Source organism: Stegodyphus dumicola, chromosome 2, assembly GCF_044657685.1.
Source record: "Stegodyphus dumicola isolate Sdum_Otavi_A_Nest chromosome 2, ASM4465768v1".
NCBI lineage: Eukaryota > Metazoa > Arthropoda > Arachnida > Araneae > Eresidae > Stegodyphus > Stegodyphus dumicola.
This window is the reverse complement of record NC_140769.1, coordinates 44,965,081-44,985,479: the sequence shown is the minus strand read 5'-3', so window position 1 is coordinate 44,985,479 and position 20,399 is coordinate 44,965,081.

Below are 20,399 nucleotides of genomic sequence, written 5' to 3'. Positions count from 1 at the left end.
GGAATAACTTTTGCAAACAAATATCCCAGTTGATTTTATTTATACACAGGATTAAAACACTGAATTCATTCTGGTGTAATTTTAATTTATGTATTGCTCTTACTAATCTAAAAGCTTATTATTTAAACGCAGAGATTACAGACACAATACTAAAAGACTTTAATAAATGTTTAATATTCTATAAACATATATTATATCGAGCTTTCATTTAAGATTATGTCAAATGCTTCAGAAAGAATAGTTGTAGCACGTTGAACTCTGACGGACTTTCATTTATCACATCAAGCTTTTTCTAAAAATATTACAGTGGTAAAAATCACAGAAAATGTATCACAAGTGATTGAACTCATAATGAACTTCTTTCGTGCCGTCTTATCAAGATACCATTGCTAAATATGTGTCAAATTCTTTTAGAAAGCACAGTGATCGATTATGATTTTTTCTCATTGGAATTTACCAGTGTTTCATTTGTTATGTAATAAATTTTAACCACTTTTTAACATTAGAAATGTCTATATCCTATATTCAGCATTTGTTATTAAATTCCAGAAATGTAAAGCGTAGAGAATGGAGCTCATGCAAAACTAGAGAGGCCTTCATTGTTTTCTCATGCAAATTCCAGTTTCCGAATAAGCATTTCTCATTTGCATTAAGTATAGCCAACAATAGTAATGGCACATTCCTTTTTCGTGCATTACGCTACCGCATCACTGTCCCCTTAATTTTACTTAATCGCTTGAAAAAATATAACTCCTAATATTTGTGGTTAGGAAGGCCTTGGCATTAAAAAGGCAAAAGCATCAAACCTTTGTGAAATTGTCTCTGATAAAATGAATGTGAAACAGAAAATGCTGCCATAGTTGGGCAGATACGTTCAAATGAGCAAGACACGAACATAGTGAGGAACAGTTTTCATATACGTCACATAGCCTTCAAAAAAAAAAAAAAAAAAAAAAAAAGAATGTAATAGAATTTTTTCATACGAAGAACTAAAAATGTATGTAAGGTTTACTACACATTTGCAAAACCATTTTTAGAATACCGATGTTTCCCGACTACCTGTATATTAGTTAATCCGGATAAACAGGTACAAGTACGAATAGACGGGAAACTAGAATTTCGTCATTCGTCTTACAAGTATAGTCCTAACCCTATTAACTGTGCAAATCGGTAATTTTCTGTTATCGGGACCGGATTCAGAAATGTATATATGTATCCATGTATATATATATATATATATATATATATATATGTGTGTGTGTGTGTGTACACACACATACATATATACACAGATATACACATGCATACATGAACACATGAATCCATCCATACATACATATGTGCATACATTTCTGAATCCTGATAACAGAAGAGTCCTGATAACACAAGAGTACCCAAATCTTGATAACATAGGTCCTGATAACAGAAGAGTACTCAAATCCGCCTCAATTTTGATTGAGAACACTTCGGGGGACAGTCCGAAAGTCTCGAATTCCTCTTCTTTTATCACCAAACTACTCGAGAGGATTTTCGGCCTGCAAGCGTTTAAATGCTCCCATGCTGTATTCCAAGTTCTAAAGGTTTTTATAAACAAATCAAGATATTTTTTGCCTTAAACTTAGTTTTAAAATATACTACACTCTTAGACGAAGAAAAAAAAAAAAAAAAAAAAAAAAAAAAACGGCGCACCAAGAAAGAGTTATCCGAATGGAACGAAAATCGGTAGAAGTGATGTACATGTACAGAAAAACACATGATTACAGTTTGAGAAAGATTGGATGATTTATTGAAGTGATGTTTTACAAAGTGAAAAAGTCAGTAACGCGTTTGTCCACCTCTGGCCCTTATGCAAGCAGTTATTCGGCTTGCCATCTATTGATACAGGTTGCGGATGTCCTCCTGAGGGATATCGTGCCAAATTCTGTCCAATTGGCGCGTTAGATCGTCAACATCCCGAGCTGGTTGGAGGGCCCTGCCCATAATGCTCCAAACGACCTCAATAGGAGAGAGATCCGGCGACCTTGCTGACCTAGGTAATGTTCGGCAAGCACTAACGCAAGCGGTAAAAACATGTGCAGTGTGGGGGCGGGCATTATCTTGCTGAAATGTAAGCCCAGGGTGGCGTAACATGAAGGGCAACACAACGGGCCTTAGAACTTCGTTGACGTACCGCTGTGCTGTAAGGTTGCGACGGATGACAACCAAAGGGGTACGACTATGAAATGAAATGGCACCCCAGACCATCACTCCTGGTTGTCGGCCTGTCTACCGGTAGACAGTCAGGTTGGTTCCGCGGCGTCTCCAGACCCGCCTTCGCTGGTCATTGGGGCTCAGTTCAAAGCGGGACTCATCACTGAAGACTCCAGTCAGTGACATTCCAGTGCGAATGAGCCCGACACCAGTGCAAACGGGCTTGACGTTGTATAGAGGTCAATGGTAGTCGGCGCAAGGGGCACCGTGACTTCAGGCCCCCCTTTCTGTGAGCTGTCTATGAATGATCCTTGCGGTCACTGAAGTTGCACGTACAATCGATGATAATGATGCATCTCGGGCTATAGCCTAGCTAGGTGACCGCCTAGGTGACAGCAATAGCGTCTTTCAGGCAGAAGTGATAGCAATTACAGCTGTTGTTGAATATCTAATAAGCCGAAAAATCTCAAAAGCTTATCTCTATACGGATAGTATGTCTGCCTTGCTGGCCCTAAGCAAACACAACCATGTTTCCCCGTTGATCATCCGCCTTCAAAAACTCTTAAAAGATAACCCACAGGTACACGTGGACATGACGTGGGTGAAAGCTCACGAAGGCAATGCAGGTAATGAGGCAGCGGACGTGCTTGCCAAAGAGGCAGCCTCAAACATCAACGCACGTCCCATCGCTGTTTCGGCGCCACCTTCCCATCTTAAAAGACTGCTGAAAGGCGCAGCAGTCCAGTGGTGGCAAAGAGTATGGGAACATGGAAACACAGGAAGAAGAGTGTATGGCTTTCTACCGATGGTGACAACGGAGAGACTCATAGCAAACGCTCCACTTACTAACTTTGTAACTGGGCACGGTCCCTTCCCGGACTACTTCAACAGACGCACTATTTCTAATACGGATTGATGTGTATGCGGGGAAGAGGGGACACCCGATCACTATATCTTCCGGTGCCCACTCACAGAACAGCACCATTTCCCGGAACCCACGAACATACCTGCCTTCCACAAGTTTATCCTTAAAAATAAAGCGGCAATCAACACAGTGTGCAAAATCGTTAACACCATTAAGGCCTACGGCCAAGACCTTTGCCTCCCATTATAAAACAGTGCTATTCATAATGGTCTCAGTGACTGCATTCTGCCTTAACAAACTGTGCAACAACACATACTGCAATGTGTATACCGCTAGTGTTTCACTTGTGGGTATTGCGTACATTCTGCGCAATGTGCCTAGTACTGCCACTGTAAAGTACTTTCCCTGAAACTATACTGAACTGCCACTATAACTGTGCACCTTATATGTTTTATGTGTTTAATGCAATGTGTGTTTAACGTAATGTTTATATATGTTTTATGCTGTTTAATGTCGTATCGTGTGTACTTTGTATCATTGTACTGTTATGTTTTGTATATTTTGTGTTGAACTGTGTTTTCTCTATATATATTTATTTGTCATGTATTTCAAATGTGTGTGCTTAATTATGTATCATATTAATGTGTAATGTGTATATGTAATAATGTATGTATATAATGTGTATGTAATTATGTATCATATTGATGTATAAGTAGTATTTTATGTGCAAGCAGTAACCCAAGTGTAAGCAGTAATTTATGAGTAATAATATGTAATGTAATGCATATATTTAAGTATATTAATGTGTAAGGTAATGGGTATATGTAATTATGTATCATATTAATACGTAAGCAGTATTGTCTGTACAAGCAGCAAATCATGTGTAAGCAGGAATATGTGTGAGCAGTAACTTACGTGCAAGCAGTAATTAATGAGTATTTTTGTATCATACTAATGTGTAAGCAGTAATTAATGAATATTTACGTATCACACTAATGTGTAAGCAGTAACTTATGTGTAAGGAGTAATTTATGAGTATTTATGTGTCATACTAATGTGTAAGCAGTATTTCATATGTAAACAGTAACTTATGTGTAAGGAGTAATTTATGAGTATTTATGTATCATACTAGTCTGTAAACAGTAACTTATGTGTAAGCAGGAACTTATGTATCATCAGTAGGCCGTAATTCATGAGTACGTAGTAATTTATGTACAATGCAACAGAATATGTATGTAATGCAATGGTATAACGCAACTATGCACAATGCAGCTATGTAATATAATCCCTGACTGAAACAGCATGCTGTTTCATACTCCGGACTGAATAACCAAATACGTGTAAACTGTGATCCGAATGTTGCCATATGTACAATGCTATATGTAATAATGTATCATATTAATGTGTAACCAGAATTTTAAGTGTAAGCAGTAACTTATATAAGTAATAATGTGTCATCAGCAGGCAGTAACTTATGTGTAAAGTAGCAGTTATGTATAGTGCAACAGTATATGTGTGTAACGCAACGGTGCATTGCAACTATGTAGTATATTCTTTAACTGAAACAGCATTTTGTTTCATACTCCGCACTGAATAACCCAATATGAGTGAACTGCGATCTGAATGTTGCCATATGTACAATGTATTATGCAATTGTGTATCATATTAATGTGTAAGCAGTATTTTTCAGTATTTGTATCATAATAATGTGTAATTATGTATCAAATTAACGTGTAATGTAGCATGTATATGTAACTGAGCATCATATTAATGCACCATATTAATGTAGTCATATTAATGTAAGCAGTATTTCATGTGTAAGCAGTATTTCATGTGTAAGCAGTATTTCATGTGTAAGCAGTAATTTATGTGTAAGCAGTAATTCAGGTACAAGCACAAGCAGTAACTTATGTGTATGCGATAATTTACGAAAAAGCAGAATTTATATGTTATCAGTAGGCAGTAATTTATGAGTAAGTAGTAATTTATGTTGAAGTATCGATAAACTCCCGGTGCGTCCTTATGGGGCCACAGGGAGTTGTTGCGTCTGGATAGGGGAGGGTGTGGGACATATGCCTGTTTACCTCTGTTAGACGCCAGGCGTCCCCGTCCTCCGTCACCTGTCACCTGCATCTCGGGCTGTGAGTCTCGGGCTCTGACGATTGCTCGGTCTTCACGTTCTGTCGTTTCTCTAGGCCTACCGCTTTCTTCTTGAGCTGTGTGAGGCCATGGTTAACCCATTACTGCCAACATCGTCTAATAGTGGCATCGCTCCTGCTCAAATGTCGAGCTATTCGCAGATAAGACCAACCGGCTTCTTTGAGCCGAACTACACGACCTCTCTCAAATTCTGACATTTGCACATATCGTTCGCGTACGTGTATGTGAGGCATAGTTGATGTCTACCAGAGTACACGGAATGAAATTCGTGAAGGAATTATGACCTGATATCGTAATTTCTCCTCTTAAATATCCTGTCAGTTGCCCAGATCAGATGCACTGTAGCGATAACTGTTCACTCATTGGCAGCCAAAGTGTAAAATTTTGCATTTTCCGTCGAAATCTGTATGCATATCAATCTGTGTCCAAATTTTCTTTATATCTTCTTGGTGCGTCGTTTTTTCTGTCTATGAGTGTATATATTTACAAATATCCATGCGTCCTCTAGGAATAGCCTAGTTAAAAAGAATTCAATGTAATAGCATTGTACAAATGGCACTGAGTTTGTTTACAGTATGAGTTAATGAGTTTCAGTTCAATGAGACTTAGCACCCTCGGTTAACAAACTCAGTTATAGATGATAAAATGTGTAATGTTCTTATTTGAAACTGACAAGTTATTATGATTTGGATTTTTATTTTAATTTCTTCTACCCGTATACTTCACTACAATGCAAATTACTTGCTTGTGTATTTAATTTGAGCTTTTTTTTTTTTTTTTTTTTTTTTTTTTTGAGGGGTTTCGGGCATGCGCGCTGCATGGTTGTATTAAGCCAGCTCTAGCTACTTTTAACTATCTCGTCTTTGCATTCTGTTCTCACCGATATTTTATACTTACGTTTTCTTAAATTATTGAGACCTAGTCTGTAGTCTTACACTACAGATGAATGTTTAATTTGAACTGACTGTTCTTATTTTGATTTGCGTTTTTACAAGCTGTGGTTATTTGTAACACAAAGTCGTGCCCTTATGTTCAAAGTTCTGTTCAAATAAAAAGGTTGTTTTAAAACTTTCATACGAGTTTGTGGTACTATCTCAAACATACTGATGACTGGCCACATGATTATTAGGGTTATAGGCTAAATTTCCAGGGTACTTACGTGTTATCCCAATCACCTTAGTAGAAGTCGCCAGATTTTCAGAATGTGCCAAACTCTGGCAACCACGCGCATAATGATTCTTCAGGAACCATGTTCATAACAATCGTTCAGAAAACAAACGTCGCCATTTTCGCATGCCTTCTTTTTCTTTGCATTCCAACGAATTTTATAAACAAATCGTGATACTTTTTGCCTTAAACTTAATTTTAAAATATGCACTTGTGGAATTTGTCAGCAATGGATGAAACTGCATAAAAAATTTCTTCAGGAACACAGAACTTTTTTATGTAAAATCTCGAAAGTGAACAACGAGGAGATAGATGCCTTTGATAGATAGCTAATATTGCCCAGGTTTGAACAAGGTCTCTTAAGTTCTCTGATTTTTTTAAGCAGAAACAAATCGAGAAGAAGAATTGCGAAAACAAAATTATAGAAAGATTTGGAGGCCAACGTAAGTGTTTGTTTATTTTAACACATCATGTAATCCTTATTTAAATATTAATTTTTTTTATTTTAAACTTTATTTTAAATTTCTAAAGTATGTTGACTTTTCGTCGCGAAAACAACCATCTTGCACTTGATTAGTATCCTTTACTTTCTTGTCTGTAAAAAATCGCTTAGGTAGTTACATTAATACATAAGTACCAGTTCCAGTACTCGACCAACTATAACCTTATAAAGGCTATGACCTTATAAATGATATGGAAATTCTGTAACATCTGAAGATCGCAATCAGCTCGTACAACAAAATGCATTTCCGCATTAGTCTTGTTTCATTGTATAAGTTATTCATTCTTTATGCTGAGAAGCTTGTATTATTCAGGATTATTTCAATGGGGAAGTATCTTTACATATGCAATTTGAATGAAAAATTAACGAACAGATTTTTGTACTAGAAACTTGCAGTTTTTCAGTATCTCTAATATAACTCTTAAACTTGTTGGTAACATTTTGAATCATTTTTTGCGTACCGTACTTACTCGAAGTAAGAACCGCTCGGATGTAAGACCCTCCTTGTATTTTAGGACAGTTTTAAGAAATAAAAATGTAGCTGAATATTTAATGAGAACTTGGTTATTTTAAAAACCCGTTTCATTCTGCAATTTCATTTATTAAAATATCCTGTTATAAGAGAACGCCAAATTTGAGAGCAAAAAATATTCTTATTTTCAAATAAACATGGTATATATTAAAACGAATGTAATAAAATTTTATACATTGAGGGAAAAAACTCTTACAAGACAGCTGATGTTATACATTCAAGTAATCTGGAACACATGAATAAAATCTGTAACTTAATCTCCTTCCTGTTCAACCCAGAAAGAAATGTACTGTAGTAAGTTTTGCAGTTAGTTTTGTTTAAAAGATACTATCAGCTTATGCGCGGATTTATTTGTAAATTAAGTTAAGTTTATTCTTATAGTACAAGAATCTGACCCTGCATACTATGTGAATCCCTACTTCTCCATCTTTTTATGTAGCGCTATTTGTCATATGATGAAGGCTTTATAAAAAACTTATTTTTTTATATGGCACTCTCTCTATCCAGTATGATACTCCGTGTGTTTTGTGAATCATTTTTAATAATATTTACTTTTAATAATAATAATAATTTTTAATCATTTCAAGAAAATATTCCTACGGGTTTCAGATATTTCATAATTTTTTCTAAATATCTAAAATTTCCTTTATTCATGGGCTTAGATTATTATTGTAACACTGTTAGAAGCAATTGAAATGCTGACTATAGTTGCCTTGATATTTGGAACTGAATTAATAAACGTATACTGATCTTCATGAAAACTGGTTATGCGAATTTTATAATATAACATTTCGCAGAAACTCAAACTGATCTGAAGTAAAATTTCTTTCATTCTGTATATATAGATTCGCTCCAAAAATTTATTTATACATATTCTTTAGAATATAAACTATGTAATACATTAAAAAATGCTACTTGTTCTGTTAATTTTAGCCTCAACTTAAGTGGGAAAAGTGCTACATCCTTCACTAATATGTTTTTACTTTCTCGAGAAACTGATGCATAATGACTTGCAAACTACTTTTTCATCTCCATCCATTGAGCTCATCAATTCATAATCGGTGGCTCGGTATAATGACCCGCGTCGCCATATACATTTCCCTAAATGACGCTCGACACGATTGGTCATTTTTTATCGGAACACAGGTAATGCCTGGTCTTAATCACAGTGTTTAGAATTCTTTAGCTCGGGTGGAGTTACTCCTGGGGAAGTTTCACACATATCTCGGATTCTTTTACGGATGAATTTGTAGTTATTCACACACAAAAAAAGGGGGAAAGAAAAAGAAAATCTAATTTATTAATGATAGCAGAAAGGGATGAAGTTAAGAACGCCATCTAAAAATATAAAAGGTTATTATCAGGAGCAATGTGTTTCATATAATATCTTCAAACTTCCTGTACTTAAATTTTAATGTTCGCACTTTCTTTTAGAGAATATTGCAGATACTTTAAAAAATTAACAGAATATAAGGCAAAAAAGAATTCAGAACATAATTCGAGAAGGCTCTCATATCTGGTTTGTGTATCTGTTGCTAAACCCATGCGCAGTTTATAAGCTATCTTGTGAGTAAACGTAATGGTGCCAAGAAAAAAGCCTGTCGTTGAACATAGACCTTGAGCATTTGTAGCATCATCTCAAAGCAATATATGAGTGAGTTGCAACGCTTCTAGGGTATATTAATTGGCCTTATGGTTTACACAGCTCACCCAACACACACACACACACACACAAAAAAAAGGGGGGGGGAAGAAAAGAAAAAAATACTCAAAAACCGATAATGAAAAAATAAAACCAAATATATACAGTTACAAAATTCAAATTGAAACTTCCGATACTGTTTTATTACCTCTTATACAGCTCATCAACTTATTTGCAAATTAAAATTCTTTCTTGTGACAATAGAATTCCTTTATGTTGCCATGCTTTTGCCTAGCATGTCGCAAAAATACACAGTCTGCGACGAAATATCGCGTACTGCCTTCAGCGCTTCAAAAATTATGAAGATTACTATTTTGCAAATTAAAATCTTTTGACAGACGCCGGGAAGCGCCCATTCCATAATTATTTGATTCTAATCAATATCGCATATGATTTTCATATTTTTAAAATCTTCAAAGTACCAAAGATAACTTGCCTTTTTTTCCAAAATGTTCCTTTGCTGTTTCCAGCAGTGACAATAAAAATCCTTGGCTTTAACGGATAACAATTTTTTTTATGCATGACTATCGAACGCATCCCCGGCTTTACCCATAGCAACTTCTTTCGCCAGCATGGCTGCCCTCTCGTTGCCTACAACACAAGCAGCTTTCACCCAGTTCATTTTCATGTATTTTTTCAACTTTTAGTAAACGATCTTTTATGTATAAGACCAACATATTACTTTTATTAGCATCAACTGGTGCATCATCCCAGGCGGTCGATGGTGCCTCCAAAAAATGGAATCCGAGGTCTCACCCTTTTCATATAACACAGTTTTTCAAAATGATAATTTTGGACAAACGGATTGAGGTACTATCATTCTGCAAAAACATTGAAGTCATAAACGTCTTATCCGAAAAGCATGATAACCAGCTTCCCCAATTATCATACCTATAATTCAGAGGCAAGCTGTTCCCCCAAAACTAAAACATATTCAGTCATTTAAGCAATTAGAAACTGTTCTTGGAGGCTTGCTACGCATAATATTTCTTAAGATTCATTATAAAAATTCATAGTTATAGATATCGGATGAATTTTTATTTGAGGGGAAGGTTAGGTTATTTAATTACGGCAAAGTCTCGAGGGCTATCTGCCTAAGGGAAGAGATGCCTTTGTGGAGGACTTTCTAAGGGAAACTGGCTCGTGTACACGTTACACATGGAGAAAACCACAAAAACACCCATGCAGCCAACCCGGTCGCGGGACTCGAAACTCGAACCGAACTACCAGTGTTCAGCGGCTTTACCGCTCCGCCGCTGGTGAGCCGATATTTGAGGGGGGAAAGCACGGAAGTAATGACTGTTGAATGATTCTAGTACTGTTTTGATAACAATAATGAAACGGAGATAGAGAATATTTAAATGTTGAGATTATTTGGGCATCTGTTAATTAACTATAGGAAAATTAAAAACGTTGAAGTAGGATGAATAATTTTAATTCGCATTATAATATCAATTATTAAGCTTTTCATTTTTTGTGACTTCCATACGTCAGTACGAAGGGAGAAAAACTATTGAATAAATGCAGAATCAGCTTTATTCAATCATTTCGCTATTTTTCACTATTTTTTTTTAATTCTACATTGCACGATTTATTTAAATCCATAGATTTTCTCTTACATTTCTACCAATCATTAACCTTTTATTTAAATAGTTGAATACTAATCTTCTTGGGTGCGCGAAATTTCCGTTGAACTTCGTCAAAGTTTTATTTTCAATTCCGCTGATCAGCATGATTGATTGCTTCTATATCTTCTGTTTTGGGTTTATTTGCATTCTTGAGCTTTGTTTTCAGCCATGCCGTGTATTTTCTCCTATTTCAGTGATTCTTTTATATGTGTGGTTTTTGGAGTTCTTACTTTCTTTAGAGAAGATTTCTCGAATTAAGAAGAAGGAACACTCACAGAAAACAAAATTTTCAAATTACTCTCGTATGCTACATCTGAGATTATGATAGTCATTCAATGAACCCTTTTACTAAATATTTACTTTTTTGGACACATTGCATTTAAGTTATGCAGTTATTACTGTGAGTTAAAGACGCAGTGAGATAAATTGATCAAACATATCAGTTGTAACCAACTTTATTTACATTAAAATTTATGCTATTATTAAAATAAGAATACATAAATTACAATATAATAAAGTACTTTAGTGAAAAGCTCAAATCAAAATTTTACCCTTAAACAAAGAGAACTTTATCCTAAATAAAGTATTTTCACTAGAGTATTTTATTATTTCACTCACGTTTTGAATTCTTTGGATAGAATTTTCTTTGCTTAAAGGTAAAATTTTCATTTGAATTTACTTTTCCCCCCTCGCTTTGGGAAAGGGCCAGATATTTCGGGTGAACTATTATAATTAAAATACATTGGAATGGTTCATCGGCTAATTCTGGATACAGAAAAGCAAGGATTTTTTATGGCAGAGAGATTGCAATTGATTTCAATGTTTCTCCTCCTGAAGAAGTGGCATTGAAGTTGATTGAATTCCTATGCTTTAATATTATTTATTTTTAAAATTTCATTGATTTTTTGAATTAGGGTACTGGTTGTTTGAAGTATTTTAGTTTTAGCATTTCTTAAATTCTTTTATATATACATAATGTTGTACTTTTGGCAGAAGATGAAAACAATTCACGTTCTAGTCATGGCCGAAAATACTGCTGCGTAGATGATTGGAAATTGCGTCATAGTGGAATGATCGGATGGAATTTTAGAAAAAGCACAACCAGCTTGATAGTTAAGCATCATTTATTTTTGAATGACGAATTTCTTAACACATATCTTCATAACTGATAGAAGACTAGGTGTCTAAACGCTCTTCATAATTTTAGATATGCAATTACATTTTAAATAATGGCGAATAGCCAGCAAAGGCTGAGCGACAAGCTATCAGCAGGCAGGCGAAAGAGAGAGAGAGACTGTGCAGTTAGTAGCTATTAAGTAGGTGCATATGTACAGCTAAGCTGCGATTGGTTAATTTTAGGTTTTACTTCCCTTTCGAAAGCAGCGTTATGTAACTTGGAAAGATCTCGAATTTGGGAGAAAAGATGAACTTGGGAGAAAATAAAATTTAGAATAGTCAGTTTTGAGGTCGCTAATCATTTCGTTACGTAGCCATCGTATTAAGAAAAATAAAGAATATGTAAAAGATTAAATTAACAAAGTCAGTTAATTTCTCCTCCATATTCTAAAAATAGTAATCTCTCTGCACTGCATCATTTCGAGATTAATCCATGTCATATGACTCTTACATAATTCTGATGATGCAACTGCAACTAAAACAGCCAATAGTAATTTTACAGCAGTATTAATAATCCAATCAAAATGCATTGAGAACCAAAACTAACTCAGTCTGAATTAAGATTTCACGCTGAACATAACTCACTTGCTTTCTACGCTTGGGTCTAGCTGTTATGTATTAATTGTTATTATTCTCAAGCTTTAAGTTAGTGTTCTTATTCAGGTTTGATCAGTAATCAAAGTTATTGATTTTTGCTTTAGTTTGTTTAAAATTGGTTGTAAGTTTAAGCTGTAACTTTTGTAAACTTTAAATTTGGTTGCTTTAAAAGTTTTATTAAATTGAAGTTGTTTAACTTTATTTTAGGGACTTAAGTTTTACTTGGTTTTTGTACTTGTTTGTTTCTGACCCTTAAGGTTGTTTAACTTTTAACTTTAATTATTTTAAAGTTTTGTTGCTGCACTTTTGGTGTGTTAATTTTAACTTTAAGGTTACTTAATTTTTTACCCCCTCTTTCTATTAAAGTTTCTCGAATTCATATTTTCTGACTGGTGGTAAGGTCAATCAATTGTAAAAGAAACTCAATCTTGAAATGAATACGTATACTTATTTCTTCTGAAGAAACAACTTATAATATATGTATTTCAGTAACTGAACTTAAGTGTTAAATAATAGTTTTAATTTTTACAGTACTAAATTTGTTTATTGTGTTGAAAACTATTCACTGGTTCAGTAATTTTTCCATCCAAAATTGTCGGCTCGGAATTCGTTTCTCAGAATTCCTTATCTAGGGATTGCTGCTTCCCGAACTCTTTTGCCAAGTACTTTACCATGAGTGCTGTTTTGCATATTCTGCCACGGGCAACTGGATATAACATGGCTTGGTTAGCTACGAGTGACGTCACGAAAGTCGTCCGATCCTTCCGTGACTGCTTCAGATCTGAATGCGAGCGTTTCGTTCGATGTTTAGAGTGTTTTGTTTTTAATAATGCATAATAATTAAATTTCCAGAGACTTGACGGGGAAACCTATATAAAAGATCATATATTCATTTGCAATTAAGATTAATAACTTAATAAATATTATTTTTTAAGAAATATTCAGGAAATTTTCTATGCCATGTCTTACGTTATCTTGTGCATTTTTTTTACACTGTATTGTAATAATTTGTTAGGACACACTCAAAAAAGAAAGTTTTGAAATAAGTAAATAAAAAGGCTGTTATTCATTAACATAAAAATGTCTTTACAGTTTCAGAAGGAGAGAAATGAAAGGAATGAAAAGATTTAGAAGTATAAATAATTCACTAACAAAAAGTAAGTACAATTTAGCAAATTAAAAGACATAAAAAAATTATTTTTCCTTAAAACTATGAATATTTCAGAGATTCCAAACATTATGCAAATGTATTTTTAATTCATTTTAAATTACTTTCTAATAAAATGAACAGCAGATCAAAAGCCACAGACAAAATTTAAATCTCAAAACTTTGTAAATTGAATAAATTACAATTTTGCTGTAACATTACAGAAAACGAATATTTTTCACATATTTATATGTTATCTATAGCAATAATTATAATAATATTTACATCATTTAATAATATTTACATTATTACTTATATGTAGATGCATAACAAACAATATATTTACAAATAAAAGCCATCCATATAATGTTTCGCAAAAGCGTAAAATCAATAATTTTGCCAGCGAAAGCCCTAAAACAACTACACATAGAACAAATCATCATGTCTGTCTAATTAGCAAATACCGTGCAAGTTGTACTAGTATACTGAAGCAATAATTAATCGCAATTGATAATTTATTTTGAAAAATTATGAAGTATTATCAAATAACAAGGAAACAGCAAAAGAATGAATAAATTTAAATGTAAAAGATACATTATTGAAAATATATTTGAACTGCATCATATTTAGTATACTATGTTTAAAAAATAAAACAATGTCATTTACATGCAACTCATATCTTTTCATCACGTATTCTTGACTTTTTTAAGTTTCCTTTCATCAATTTTTGTATGCATATTATTTTGAAGAACTTTAGTATAATTGTTTAAAAAAATATTTGAAATGGTGCTCATTATTTTTTGAAATCTGCTAGAAAAGGGAATTGCACACATTAAACATGTTTCATGAACATCAAACATGTTAATGTTTTCTACATATATCTCGGTAAGTTTGACCAGTAAACAATATTGTTTTTCCTTAGAATTTAGAAATAAAATTTCGTAATCAGGAAATAAAAGTTTCTGAAATATTAAGAAGCACACTGTCACAACAAGTACAATATTTGAAGATGGAAGTTTTAAACCACCTCGGTTAATAAGGCTTAAATAGTTTCTGTACATCACTTCATTGCTATCTGCGTGCATTTCATAATTTTCATTATCGCAAATCAAACTCTTATCAGTAAAAAATAATGACTTACATTAAAGACAGTCAAATTTCAATTTAAACACACAGTAGCCATACACATATGTTAGGACTTCAGCATTATTCGCAATCAATATCAATATCATTTAGTATTCCTATAAATGGAGAACAGTCAATTTCTTCAAGAGGTTGTACTGCACAGACATCAAATATCAACATTTTTAACTGAATTTTTCCATATCTGTCGAAAAGTAAATGAAGAATCGATTTTATTCGCAATTTTCTCTCGGATTCAAGAATTTCTTGTACAGACACAAGATAAGATCCTCCCCACATTTGCCGATATGAAGAAAACCTATATTCTAGATTATCTGTCTGAAATTTGGCTGTAAGTATATATTTTGTGCCTCTCAACAAAAGATGTTTGATTATGAGAACTATCGTGGATGTTGTGTGAGTTAAAGCAAAGAAAGTTTCTTCACTTAAGCTACCACATCTGGGTTTTTGATTCAGCTTTTTCCATTTTTTCAACCAGTTCGAGAATGTTTCCATGAAAGTTAATCTTTCGTCATTTACTGATAGAAATGGTTCAAAGTTGTGATTTCGGAGTCTAAATCCTTTCTTCGGGTGATTTACGTTCATTATATTCCACCATTTCTTTATTAGTTTTAAAAATGATCCTGTATCGTCCCAGTTAAGAAAAGAAGAGAACTGATTGGCACACATCTGTGAAGCTGCAGAAGTACTTTCATGAAAAATGTTCAGAGCAAGTTGAACATTTTGGCGATCGAAGTTTGAGGGGTATAATGTTTTAAAATTTAATCGATGCGCGTACTTTATAATGGATTATTTTTCAATGCTAAACATTTTCCTCAAGAATGAACATTTAGGAGAAACTGTCTTGTAAAAATCATAAAAGTCGGGGCACACAAAAGTTTTCTCATCATCAGTTTGGTTTATCCAATTATTTGTGATCGACTTTAATAAATGCACAGAATCAAAAAGAAGAAATAAATCCTTTGATTCATTGACTGGATTTTTTATATATCTAGATGTGAATCATTTGCTAAGTTTCTGAAATATATTGCGATTTATTCGGTTATTATTTGATATAATGCACAAAACAGTAAAACCTGAATCTTCTAATATCTGCAGAACTTTCGAAATCAAACTATGAAGATCCATTACAGTCATTTTAGTCACTGGTACTAATGCAATGATGTCTTTGTAATCTGATAATAAGGAAGAATTCATGAAGGATTGAACAGACGTTGCTTCAATACCTTCAAAATTGTCAGCAAAACCAATTAATGCTTTTCCTTTATATGTCACCTTTTTTTCCCATGAACTTCATCAATCAATAGATTCACCAGTTTTTCATGTTCCAGTAGTTTTTTTAGCTTTACCTTTTACATATCTGCTATTAGCTTCACTACTTGTCGATCCATCAAGCCAAGGAGTTTTCGGAGATGATCAATGGGTGGAAGGCAGATTAGTTGACTGTTATAAAGGCAACGATAACAAGCAGCTGATTTGATATAGAATGAGTATGCAAAGACCAAAATGTCACTACTATACCTCCTAGCCATTTTACTTTTATTGCACATCATCATTTGTTCTAAAATAAAATGTTCTATTCCGTAAGTAAGATTCTCAGGTGATTTTTCTTCAATATGTGCTTCCCAGTTTTATACTGATAAGTCATAGTTCGATTTTGTAATGTCTTTAACTACCACTCCTTTGGCATAATTATAGATGCTTTCATATTCACTCCATAAAGTAAGTTTATTATTTTCATTTAACATATTTTTAAATACTTCCATTCCAACAATTCCATCTCCTATATAAACTGCTATATCCATATGAAGCGATACAAAGATACTTATCTCAATTTTAGGATGTGGATGAAAACTGAGCAATAAAATATAAATACCAGCAGCAGATTTGAGTAAAATAATATTTGAAGTATCTGAAATATTTAATTTATTCGGTAATATAGAAGAAAAATCCTCAAATGACGCTATTTTGTCCTTTCTCAAAACTTCATTAAAAATATGCTTTTCCATCTTAGCTCTTTTTTCCTCCCTGCTCATCCTCTGAGATGTTGGACTTTCAGATAAGCATTTTGGACAACCAGAAATAATGCATTGCTAAGCATCGTTATTTAATTTAGGATGTCCTCTACACATCTGAATAAAAGTACCTTCGTTTGTTGGTAAATAATCACAGCGAATAATATCATCTTTTTGAAAATGAAAATTTTCACACACAACGCTGCGATCACTTGGAATAAAATTTTTCCTTGGAAATTTTTTTATCCATAAATCCCGTTTTACTGTATCTTTTGGAAATTTGAATACTGCATATTCATTGGTGCTATCGTAATTGGATTTGCATGCTGGAACGCAACATCGCGCAGGCATGGTGAAGACTTAGCTCTACATAGACGTCGATCGTTATTCTTGTTAGCAAATAAGTAAACTAGTAATGTAAACTTAAAAACGAAAATATCCTTAACAACTTTACTTAAATTTAGCAATAAAAAGACACGAATAATAAAAAAACACAGCACACAATCTAACGTAATAAGAAGTCTTCGCTTGTAGTGTCCACACAATGCAATGCGAAGGGTGAAAGTTGACGCCTTACGTGACGTCAAATCACGTGATTCTGCAGCCGACCAGGCCATCTAATCTCGAAGACCACGATTCTGCACCCTGTTTGCTCAAGCATCTCTAGCATAGAAATGTTCTGCTAGGAGATTGTTTACGGGGGTGAAGATTCGTCAGTTAGGTTGCTCACTATACTAGATACAGATAGAGACCCCGAGAGAGGCTAGTGCATTACCAACACCTTCTTAAACAGAAGAAAGGTGTTTATAGTTGGGACAGCAGACGGAGAGCGACAAAAAAGAATCTTCGCAGCGTCATCGTGACAGAACCTACTGAGAAGTCGGGGAAATTCCTTCCTGAAATGAGAAAGATGGCATGGCTGCTCAGTGAGAGAAGAGAGACGAACCTTGAAGGCTAAAACACAATACACAACGTTGAAAACCCCTGCTAAGCTTAAGGTTTTTTTTCACCGAAATAAGAATGGCTTGTTGGAACCAGCAACCCTGGAGTCTGCCGGAAGGAAAAGGCGGAGTTTCAGGCCGCCGCCCTAGTGGCCAACGTTTAAATAATTTTCACCTACTTACTTCTCCACTATAAACTTTTTAAGTTGGCAATGTATGAAATATAAGCATTTGTATGTTCTTGGGTTTTTGTATACTGAGTTTAAATGTTGAATTTTGCATTAGTAAATTCATGTTGACAATGTCGTCACTTATCAATCACAACAGTATAATATAATCATTATGTATGATATATCTTCTTTATGTATTGAATTGTAAACTTTATATGTAACTTGCTAAAATTACTTGCTAGGGTATTGAATTGTAATCTTATGTGTAATTACTGTGTTCACACAGATGTAACTATTTTTAATATCTATGTTTTGTAACACTTATCAATATGCCCTATGAGTGGATCTCGTGTGGCTCTAACATGAGTCAGCTTTAGATAAGGGTGGACGTGGCGCTAAACCAATTAACCATAATGGTAAAGGGGTGGTGCCCACGTCCTCCGTCACTAAACTAAACTGAACTATGCAGAGTATGATTGTAAAGAACTCCAGTATGCTAAATTTTTTAGAAGAGTGGCCCTTCGACTATTTTGAGAATGTTAATTAATTATAAAGGTATGTGCCTGTTTATATGTCGTGTCGGCTAACCATGTTAACTTTGATGACCCGCCACCACCAACTTTAAAATGTAACCGTAAACCATTGATGTCACTAAATAAATGTTAGATTGATTTTCTTACTTATTTGTATTGTTTTTAATTTTAAGTAATTTTTGACACTGTAACACATACTCTAATTTACTGGGTTTAGTTTCGCTTACGCAACGCAAAATAGTTATTTGAAATTACTGGATTGTTTTATTGTTTATGTTCACACTGATATATACACGAATTGTCCTTGAATGCGATTTACACAGCATATAGATGTATTGCACTATCTTGAAATACTCTGAGAAATGTTACTGATGTGGCGCATATTCACACATTTACCAAATACAATATTGGCATAAATACACTCAGTGTTATGAATATCAATTACTCAGTGATGCTGACTAGTTGCACAAATTGTAAATGACTTATGTTATAGTGTTCTATACTTAATATAGAACATAGCTGGACTGTAGTCTGTTTGTTCCTTTCTTATTACAAAATTTATCAAAAATGTAAACTTTTGGAATAGGCATAATGTGCAAACTTGTTTGTGGCCACAACATGCTTGCTGAAATAAAAGTTGAATTAAATATACCTTGACTGACAAATTTCTTATTCATTGTAGGTTGGAGTTTCAACATCTCTAAGCTATAAAAATTCTCGCTGTTCATTACCGATTCAAACGCATGCGTTCTAATTACTAATTTGAACACTGAATGGGTGATTGTGAGCCGTGAACAGGTACTATGACCTTGATTTTTTAATCATTTTATTATCTGTGTATGAGCTATACACATATTCAGTTTCATCAAAAACAACCACTGCCTTCATGGTGCTTCGGTTTTTTTTTTTTTTTTTTGCAAAAGAGTGCATTTCAGAAATATTGATGTACCAGCGAAATCAAAATGCGCCGATTATTTTCAATTAAAAGAACAAAATAAGAAAAAGTAAACTATGAATAGGAACAAAAGAATGCATTAAGGAAGCCAGCGCATAAAGAAATATTCTAATTGGTTGGTGGTGGAATAACGTGCAAAATGTATGAAATGAAGGAAACCACTTCTACGAAAGAAAATTGCAAAATCGCTTAATGGAATCACGTCTCTCCAACAATTGAAACAATATCTCCGCTTGCTTCTATGATACCCGAATTCATCATCCTGACTTATATATGTATGTTGAGCTTCGTATTGCCATTAATCTTAATATATGTGGGTTAAAAAATATCACATCTCTTTCAAAGATATCCGAAGGATATCGCGAATTAAGTACGACCACTCCTCCTTTCATAATTAGAATTTAAAAAACGGTAAAAGCAAAGCATGTTAAAAAAGTAAAGGATAGAAAATATTTCTCTTACTTTGCAAACTCACAATTCTTGTAAGGTAAAGTGTATATTTTTTTGTTTTCTCTTGCTAACATTTTTCTTTATTTTCCCCTTTCCCATTTTTTTCTTTTTCTTCCCCCCCCCTTTTTTTTTTTTTGGTTCAGTTTGATCGAAGGTTATCTGTTTTAGTATCATTTAGAGTAATTGATTTATTTACTAATTCGCTTTTTTTCTTTCGCAAATGATTGCGAAAAGGTTATAAAGAAAACTTACCTTTTAGCTATGTACTTTATTTCGTAAATTTTTATTTCTTAAGCAGGTTTTTTTCCCTCCCCCGGTCATTTTTAATTTGCTCTATCTTGCTATTGCAAAAGTATAGCATGGGAACAAATGCTATTAAACATTTTTTGACCGATAAATTGAGCTTCACTAATTAGATTTTTCGAAGAAAAAGAAAAAAAAATCTGCACAAGAAAAATAACTTTCATAAAGCAAATCAGACTTCTTGCAAAAGATGCTGGAACTCAGTTTTAATATCAAAATGTGG